An 8,864-nucleotide genomic window follows, 5' to 3' on the forward strand; every position below is an offset into this window, starting at 1 on the left:
TAGCCAAATATATTACCATATAAGATTGTCAGATTGTGAGTTTGTTTAATTTATTTATAACTTATATTTATTATTGTTCTGACACATTTCTGTGGCACATTGTTATATTACACATCTCTAGATCTGTATCTCCCAGGTCATTCTACTGGGACTTGGTTTTCTTGTTGGAGAGTGACAATGTGATCTGAGAGATCACAATAATGATCAGATCACACCCTGGTCACTTTGAGATTCTCTTGTGCTCCCCTCATCCACATGGAGACTGCACTCATTCAATTGGACACCTGATAACTAATGGATCCAACTGGATTTCAAAGGAAGTTGGGAGAAACATCTTCCAATTTGCTACATGGTCCTGCAGAGGCCCTGGCAGCTGCCTGGAATAAGAGGTCACCTAGGCAGCCTCTTCTGGCCCATCATTCCCATTACACCACGTGGTTTGCAGAGTTGACATAGTTGAAAAGCGATACCACTGAGAGAAAACGAAGAACGAACTCGACCAAACATAAGTTAAGGCTGCTATTAAGGTTTACCTTGTGGCAGTAAGAGCAGCCTGGCATCAATACTTTGCTCTTATTGCACCTACAGAAGGCCATCCATTGATAGGGTCACCCTCTCCTTAGAAAGGGGGGTCTACAGATCCATCTACAGGGCCGTGCAGAGGAATTATCCAGGCATCTGGAGGATAAAATCACTTGAATTTGTTCCAATTGGATATTGTGTGGTGTAAGTTCTGTAGAGATGCCCAGAGAGCAGAACTATCTAGTTATCTGGGAACTGTTTAATTTGGTTGGACATAAAGAAGTGGACAGGATTCAGTGGAATGCAAATGCTACCACCCTTCGATACATGCTCCTCCTGGCAGGGGAAGGCTGCTCAGGAGGTATCATGTGGGTGGTCCAAACAATGGGGAATTTATTCTTGTTGGAGAAGGTGTTCCCAGCTTGTTTTTTTCCTATTCAAGAAGCCATCGCTACAGCCTACCATTCTGAACAGTTTTAGTCCAATTTCCCACCTCTCCTTTTTGGGAAAGGTAGTTGAGAAGATGGTGGCATTGCAACTCCAGTGGATTCTGAAGGAAATGGATTCTCTGGATCCATTTTCAGTCAGGTTTCAGGTCCGGAAATGAGACCAAAATGGCATTGGGTGATCTCTGATGGGAGTGGGATGGTGGTGGTGCATACATCTTGCTCTTCTTGATCTCTCAGTGGCTTTCGATACCATTGACCTTAGTATCCTTTGGGGGGCAGTTAGAAAATTAGGGGGGAACAGCTTTGTGCTGTTCACCTCCTCTCTCTGAGGCCAGTCCCAATTAGTATTAAAAGGAAATGAGAGTCCAACTTACAGCTCCTACTTTGAGGAGTATCAAGGTCTTGGTGTTCTCTCCATTCCTTTTTAATATCTACCTGAAACATTTAGGTGATTTCATCTGTCACTAAGGGATGAGGCATCAACAGTTCTCTTTATATACATCTGTCCCAGGTGAAATGTGTGAGTTGGCATTCTTTTGCAGTGCCTGGAGGCTGCAGAGACCAGGATGAGGAACAGCAGACTTCAGCTGACCCCGGTAAGACAAAGTGGCTGTGGGTGGACCCCTCTATATTCAGGAATGTATCATCTTGGTCTTCGATGGTGTTGCATACTCCAGACACACCCAGTACATAACTTAGGGGACATCTTGGACTCCCAGCTCTTGCTCAAAAGCCATGACGCCTAGCAGCCATGGCTAGGAAGGCCTTTGCTCAACTCATGTTATGTGCCAGTTCATCCTCTCCTGAATAGGAAGGCTCTCTCCTTGGTCACTCATGCCCTGGTCATCTCCTATTTGGATTACTGAAACATGCTATCCTTGAAAAGAATCTGGAACTTCAGCTGGTACAAAATGTGGGGCTGTATTTAGCACTCAAGGAAGAGCACCTGTAACACCTCTGCTCTGCAAACTGCATTGGGTTCCAGTTTACTTCCAGGTCCAATTCAAGTTGTTGGTTATGATCTATAAAGCCCTACAGGGCATGGGGCTAAACTACTTACAGAACTGGCTTCATCCCATTACCGTATTTTTTTGGAGTATAAGACACACCTTTTTCCCTCAAAAAAGAGGGTGAAAATCTGGGTGCGTCTTATACACTGAATACACCACTTTTGACCTACCAAAACCCTTTTAATTTACCTCTTCAAAATCATGGTACGTCTTATAGTCCGAAAAATATGGTACATTGGTCCATCCCACCTGGTCAGCTAGGGAAGGTATGTTGCAGATCCTGTCAGTTAAAGAACTCTGACTGGTGGGGTCTAGGAAGAGTGCCTTCTTTGCTGTTGGCGCCACTCTATGGAATATACTTTCACTGGAGGTGAGGTGGGCCCCCAACTCTCCCCAAAAAGGGTTAAAACATGGCTGTGACCTTTCATGGTGTACAGCACAGTCATGGGGTTAGTTGGTGCCATGAGGGCCCTTCTTTTGCCTTTGTCAAATGATTTTAACAGGGTCTAATTATTCTTGCCTCAACATTTTTAAAAAAATAAAATAAAATTTATAATTCTAAAATTTTAACTGTAAGATTTTAGTGTTTTTTATACTGTTTTTATATTTTGATGCTTTATTGTACACCACCCATAGTCCCTCTTGGAAGGAAATGGGCAGTTCAGAAATGTGAAAAATAATTAAATACATAAAAATAAATATCAAGTTGTATTAAAACATCCAAAATATATTCACTAGTAACGATTAGTAAGAGCGTTAGTTTGATGCAATGGTTGAGGTCAGGCTAGAAACTAGAAATTGTGAATTCTAGTCCTACCTGGGTCAGTCACTTCCTCTCAGCCATAGAAAGGAGGCAATGGCAAACCACTCCCAAAAAACCTCAACAAGAAAATTGCCAATCAAAAATTAACTCAACTACACCATTTAAAAAAAAACCCATTGTATCGGAGAGATGATGTCAAACATATAATAGATTAACAATTTTTCATTGCAATTAATTTGAAATAAAGTTAGTGAATGTTTGTCTCTGGAAGCAGAATTGTTTTCAGTATCAGAACTACAGCAGACAACAGTGTTTTCCTGGCTGATACTGAAGCTCAGGCAGTTCTCCGCTGCTACAAAAGCTGCTTCATGCAGCACCATGGTTCCTTGAGTTCTTCATATAAAGCAACCATGTTGCTATGCCATTGCCTCGGGCTGCCTGAAACTCCTCCCAGCTTTTTGCAGAATTTGTGCTATGAAAGAGAAGCCTCATTTGGCAAATGTTGTAGAAATGTAATGCACACTCACACAGCATTAGTCAAAGCATTTCTAGGTTGGGCACTTTAAGAAAATGGTGCAGGATTGCTCTAAGTATGCGTTGAAGGTGCCTAACTGCTGGCTTCCAAAGATATTCCAGACTGGATAGCTTCACCAACTCCTGCAAGTAATCTTAAATTCATTGAGCTTAAAATTACTTCAACCAGTACTAGTGGAGATGGAAAATTTGACAAAGCAAATTGGGTGACCAAGCCAAAACAAATCCATTCATTTACATAGGTATACTATTTACTGTATGATGTCTTACTACTTAAACTGTGCATTATGTGATTCTGGATTTCTTTAATAAATATGTATTTTATCTGTATTTGTGTGTGCACATATAACATTTGGAAAATATTGCAGAGAAAATTATGGATAATATAATCTATCAAAGCAGAGATTCCCAAGGAGTAAAAAGACGGGAAGGATAGAAAAAAAGACTACTCTGAGTTTGTGCCTTTTTTCTGAAGTCCCTGATAATGTTTTAAGACAATAATGATGGAAATTGTGTACTGTGCACATCATTTGCAACATGATAGGCCAGATGTAATTTGTGCTATTTACATATTTTTGTCACAAGATACACAATGTCATAATGGCTTTTACTGGAGCCTCACCTGCTTGGGTAACTTTTTCTTTTTTTTCTGCTATATGCAGCAGCTAGGAATGTACATCTATATTTTATTAAAAGGCCCTGGTTTGGTAAATCCATCTTAAAAATCTGCTTGTACAAAGTGGCAGCATAGATACATATACTATATTATTTGTGGGTCAATGGGTGTGCTTGTGGGATTCTTACATAGGATATATTTTTCCTGACTGTATTTTTCTGACCACTATTAAGTTTGAGTTTGAGTTTGAGTTTATTCAATTTGTAGGCTGCCCTATTCCCCGAAGGGACTCAGGGCGGCTGAACAAAAGCCAAGGGAGGGGAAATTACAAAAAGTAAGACAAAAACAATCAGACAATACAAACAACTTAAAAGCACAACAGACACAGCAAATTCGAGTAGGGGGGGGAACTCAACCCCAGGCTTGCTGGGACAGCCAGGTCTTCACGGCCATCCGGAAGGCCTGAAGGGTGGAAAGGGTCTGAATCTCCATGGGGAGCTCGTTCCAAAGGGCCAGAGCAGCGACAGAGAAGGCCCTCCTCCGAGTAGTCACCAGCCGACATTGGCCGGCAGATGGAATACGGAGGCGGCCTAATCTGTGGGATCGAATGGGTCTGTGGGAGGTAATTGGCAGAAGGCAGTCTCTCAAGTACCCAGGTCCAATACCATGTAGGGCTTTATAAGTAATAACTAGCACCCTGAAGCGTATCCGGAGACCAATAGGTAGCCAGTGCAGCTCGCGGAGGATAGGTATAACATGGGTGTACCGGGGTGCACCCACAATCGCTCGCGCGGCTGCATTCTGGACTAGCTGGAGTCTCCGAACACTCTTCAAGGGCTGCCCCATGTAGAGCGCATTGCAGTAGTCCAGTCTTGAGGTCACGAGGGCATGAGTGACTGTTGTAAGATCCTCCCGGTTCAGGTAGGGACGCAATTGGTGCACCAGGCAGACCTGGGCAAACGCCCCCCTGGTCACAGCCGACAACTGATGATCTAAAGTCAGCTGTGGGTTCAGGAGGACTCCCAAATTGCGCACCCTGTCTGAGGGGCATATAATTTCACCCCCCAGCCTGAGAGATGGAATACTAAGCCAATTTGTGGGAGGAAAAAACACACTACTGCTAGGGAGTAGTGCTATTATTTTGTTTTCTACAATAACTAATTTTGTTACACTTTATGGAGACAATATTTAAGTTTGGAAGTCATGATTCAGTAAAGAAAGTCAAGTCATGAACTACTGGCAAGAGAAGAAGGAATTGGGAAAAGAAGCAAGAAACTGTAATTTAGCTGAACGTTTTCTTTGTGCAGCACACTTCTGCAAATTAGGAAAAGGCTTAAACTAAGAATAAATCAAGATTTCAGGTTCAGCTATAAACAATATAACCATTGTGTATATTGAAAAAAAATCATTTTCTTACTTGGGATAAATTGAGAACTTTAAACAAAACAGAATTTCTAGCTTAGTGTTGTGTGTTAATTATTTTGGATCTTCTGAACAGTGTTATAACAGAAAATATAGCAAATAAATAATATATTCTTCCCTTTTGCCAAGGCATAAGGAATATATTTCCTAGCATTTAAAATTGTATAAATTAATCCAAGACAATGGTTTCCTTTAGAAGTATGATAGATGAATACAGGATCAGAACTAATTAAGAAAGGCATTCTCATTTTATGTTACTTCTGTTTTTGAAGACATACTGGAAAAAGTGTTACAAAGTGTTTCAGAGATGAGGTACAATCTGTAGGCACTATTTGAAAGTTTATAGTACCACTTATTTGGGTAGTCATTATATTTGCATCACTTCAAAAATACAATATCTGTGGAATATACCAAATGCTTGATAAAACTTTTTGTGCCTTCCTATGATATTAAAAATGCTAGCTTCCCATTTACAAGAGTATTCCATTTCAAACATAACCCATGTTCATTATTTAATTTAGGTATTTACCCACAATAGGGAAAAAAACAGGCAGTGAGAAAATGCACAATACTATAAGTAATCAGTTATTTTTTGCCCCAGGTTTCATGTCAAACACAGACAAAATCTTGGATATCTTTAACCTAGGTCTTGTTAGAACTGTGAGAATACAGCTAATGTGGGCCAATTTATATACAAAGATGAATTGATGAATGTATTCTATTTTATTTTTCTTTATGTACACTGAAAGAGTATGCACCAAATTCTTTGTGTGTCCAATCACACTTGGCCAATAAAGAATTCTCTTCTATTCTGTTCTAAATCATGTTCTATTACAACAAAACTATTAATCAACAAAGTTTCTTACCCATACATGCCCATGTTTTATCTTATTTTCACCTTGAAGGAATGTGTATTTATAATGCTATTACTGCTAGGGAGTAGTGCTATTATTCCTTCACATCCCAACGTTTTGTAGAACAAGGACGTTAAGTGCAGTTATCACTAGCATTTATTTTATTCAGCTGATAAAACAACCTTCTGCATACTTACCTCGGAATTAGCCCTACTGAACTTTTTCTAGATTGGATCTATTTTATTTATTTTATTTATTAGAATTTGTCAAACAAAAACGAGAACAAGAATAAAAGGGGAAAAAATACAATGACAGCACAATAGGCACCTTAGTGCACTCCTGCATGCCCCTTCTACTGACCACTTAAGGTCAGTAGATTGACGGTCCACAGAAGTCAATTTGTGACTGAAACTGTGAAAATGTGTTCCTGAGACAACTGGATCAGGTAGAGCATTCCAGACTTAGTGGAATCTATCACTACACAATTTGAACGACTCCCTCCCCCCAAAAGGTTAAGATAGTTAGGCTTCCCTTATGCTACAGAATAACATACTGTGTGGGATGTGTACGGTTTTATAACATTTTTATTCTCAAGTATCATCACCCCTCTACTTCCCGTCCCATCAGTAGAAGACGGGCATGACCGCTTTCCAAAAAAGATTCCTAACGGTGCAAACAAATACAAATGTTACAAACATGCTTTAGTTTCTGTCCCATCAATAGCTGGATACAGGTGATGCGCGCCTAATGGTGCGAATCTGCAGACCCGGTGCTGCAATGACTACGGCGGTCCTGCCCCTACCACGTAGCCAGGTATCCATGTCAAAGGTGAAAACACTCCTTTGGCCAACAAGACACAGCAAAGCCAAACAAAAAACAGCGCAGGTAGCCCTGAATATCCCGAAGTGCCACCCGATGCCCTCGCGAACGGAAGCCGCCGGGCCTCAGCCATAACCAGAGAGACGCGCGTTCCCGAGGAGCCCATTTCGCGGCGCCCGTTACTTACCGCCTGAACGCCGCCTTAAATTGGCCACCGTCGGCCATTGGTCCTCCTCCCACCTGCCGGGCCGTCAACATTGCGTCACTTCCGGCATCACCTGACAGAAAAGAATACAGCTACTGCGCTGCCTCCTATAAATTCGCTTTTGATCAATGTACTTCCGGCTATCCCCTGTAGCCCCGTAGCTAAGGTTACGAGTGTGTTGTGATCCTTTGCGAGGGTGGAATTGGGGAGCGAGGCTTAAAGTGTTTGCATTGAATCACTGTTGTTAATACGGTGCCAAGCCCGACAGTCTATTCACTGTAACCCTGGTGACACATTCGCATAAATGAACCCGAGACCTCCTCCTAGTCTCACGAACCAGTGAAAGATCTGTAGAGATTTTTAGTCATCCTGGTTATTGTTGTCCCAAAGGTGCTTTTTTTCCCCCAGGAGGCAGCTGGACTTTCTTGTTTTTTCTTTTGAAGGCGTTTCGTTTCCCATCCAAGAAGCTTACTCAGCTTTGACAGGATAGTGGGGAATGGAAGGATTTATATTCCTTGCAGACAGCTGGTAATTTAATAAAAAATCCTGTCAGAGCTGAAGAAGCTTCTTGGATGGGAAGTGAAACGTCTTCAAAAGAAACATAAAGAAAGTCTAGTTGCCTCCTGAAAAAAACACCTTTGGGACTGCAAAAGATGCTTTCTTGTCCTCCAAGTCAAAAGGTTGCTGCCATCATAGTACTGTACCCTGTTGCCTGAGTTGGTATTTTCTGTTGATGAATTTGAAAACAAAAATCTTTAAATGTAGAAAAGGGAAGTGTTGAGTCAGAGGTGTTTTGATTCCGGGTTTTCATATTATTGAGAAAAATATTAAGCATTTACCTATATGTGGCTTCCCCTTTCCACCCATACCCATAAGTTTTAGTGTCGCTTAGGAGCCAAATGGCTTATTTTGGTGCATTTAGGGCCTCTACATGATAAGAAAGGTGAAGTGGAATAGGCCTCAGTAACAGTTGCTGACATTCCCTTCTGTGACTTGTTCAATTTGATCAGCTGTTTAATTCCAGTCAACCGGGTGATTAAAAAAAGTCTGCACTTTTTGCAAATAAACCCACTGAACTCAATAGGATGTTCACCTACACAACAATACCTACGGTATATAGCTGTTATATTTGTTATTAGGTAACCAAAAAGGTAAAGGAGTCTCTGCGGATTTTACTGCACTAGTCATTTCCGACTATAGGGGGCGGTGCTCATCTCCGTTTATATTAGGGAAAAGGATCTTCGGGATTTAATCCAGGGATCCTTTACAAGTACTGAATTTTTGCACTTTATCTTCACAGTGTTATAAGTTCTGCACCTATATTTAATAAACTGTGTCTGAAAAAATTAGTTGGCCGTTCTGAACTGCAATTAATAATTGGAATGATTGTTCTCCGATGCAAATAATACATTTCAGTCCGAACAGCCATAAGTGCAAAGGCTATATCCCATGTGTAGCTTTTTCTTCCTCTTAAATGGTTTATCTGTCCGTTTTAGGAGATGGCCTAAAATGACTTCAAAATACTTTTAAAAAAAGATGAAAATAAACATATTAAAGAAGACATTAATGTTACCATTTTATTTCCAGTGTCCATTTATTTAGGTATATACAAGCACTAAATCACACCTCTAAGCTCTTCACTATTATCCAAAATCACAAAAAAAATTCCT

The 8,864-nt window shown here is 40.8% G+C and overlaps 1 protein-coding gene across 2 annotated transcripts in view; it reads right to left on the bottom strand.

Moving 5' to 3' along the window:
* MAP3K13 (mitogen-activated protein kinase kinase kinase 13) overlaps positions 1-7,248 on the bottom strand; it is a 34,596-nt gene extending 27,348 nt beyond the window's left edge. For both annotated transcript variants that reach the window (XM_087725589.1, XM_087725590.1), the window contains exon 1: positions 7,177-7,248. The gene's annotated coding sequence lies outside the window, so the exon portion shown is untranslated. The remainder of the gene's footprint in view (positions 1-7,176) is intronic.
* Between the last annotated feature and the right edge of the window lie 1,616 nt (positions 7,249-8,864).

Source organism: Thamnophis sirtalis, unplaced genomic scaffold (genome assembly GCF_051295495.1).
Source record: "Thamnophis sirtalis isolate CommonGarterSnake01/CBP01778 unplaced genomic scaffold, rThaSir2_p1.2 scaffold_11, whole genome shotgun sequence".
Taxonomy (NCBI): domain Eukaryota; kingdom Metazoa; phylum Chordata; class Lepidosauria; order Squamata; family Natricidae; genus Thamnophis; species Thamnophis sirtalis.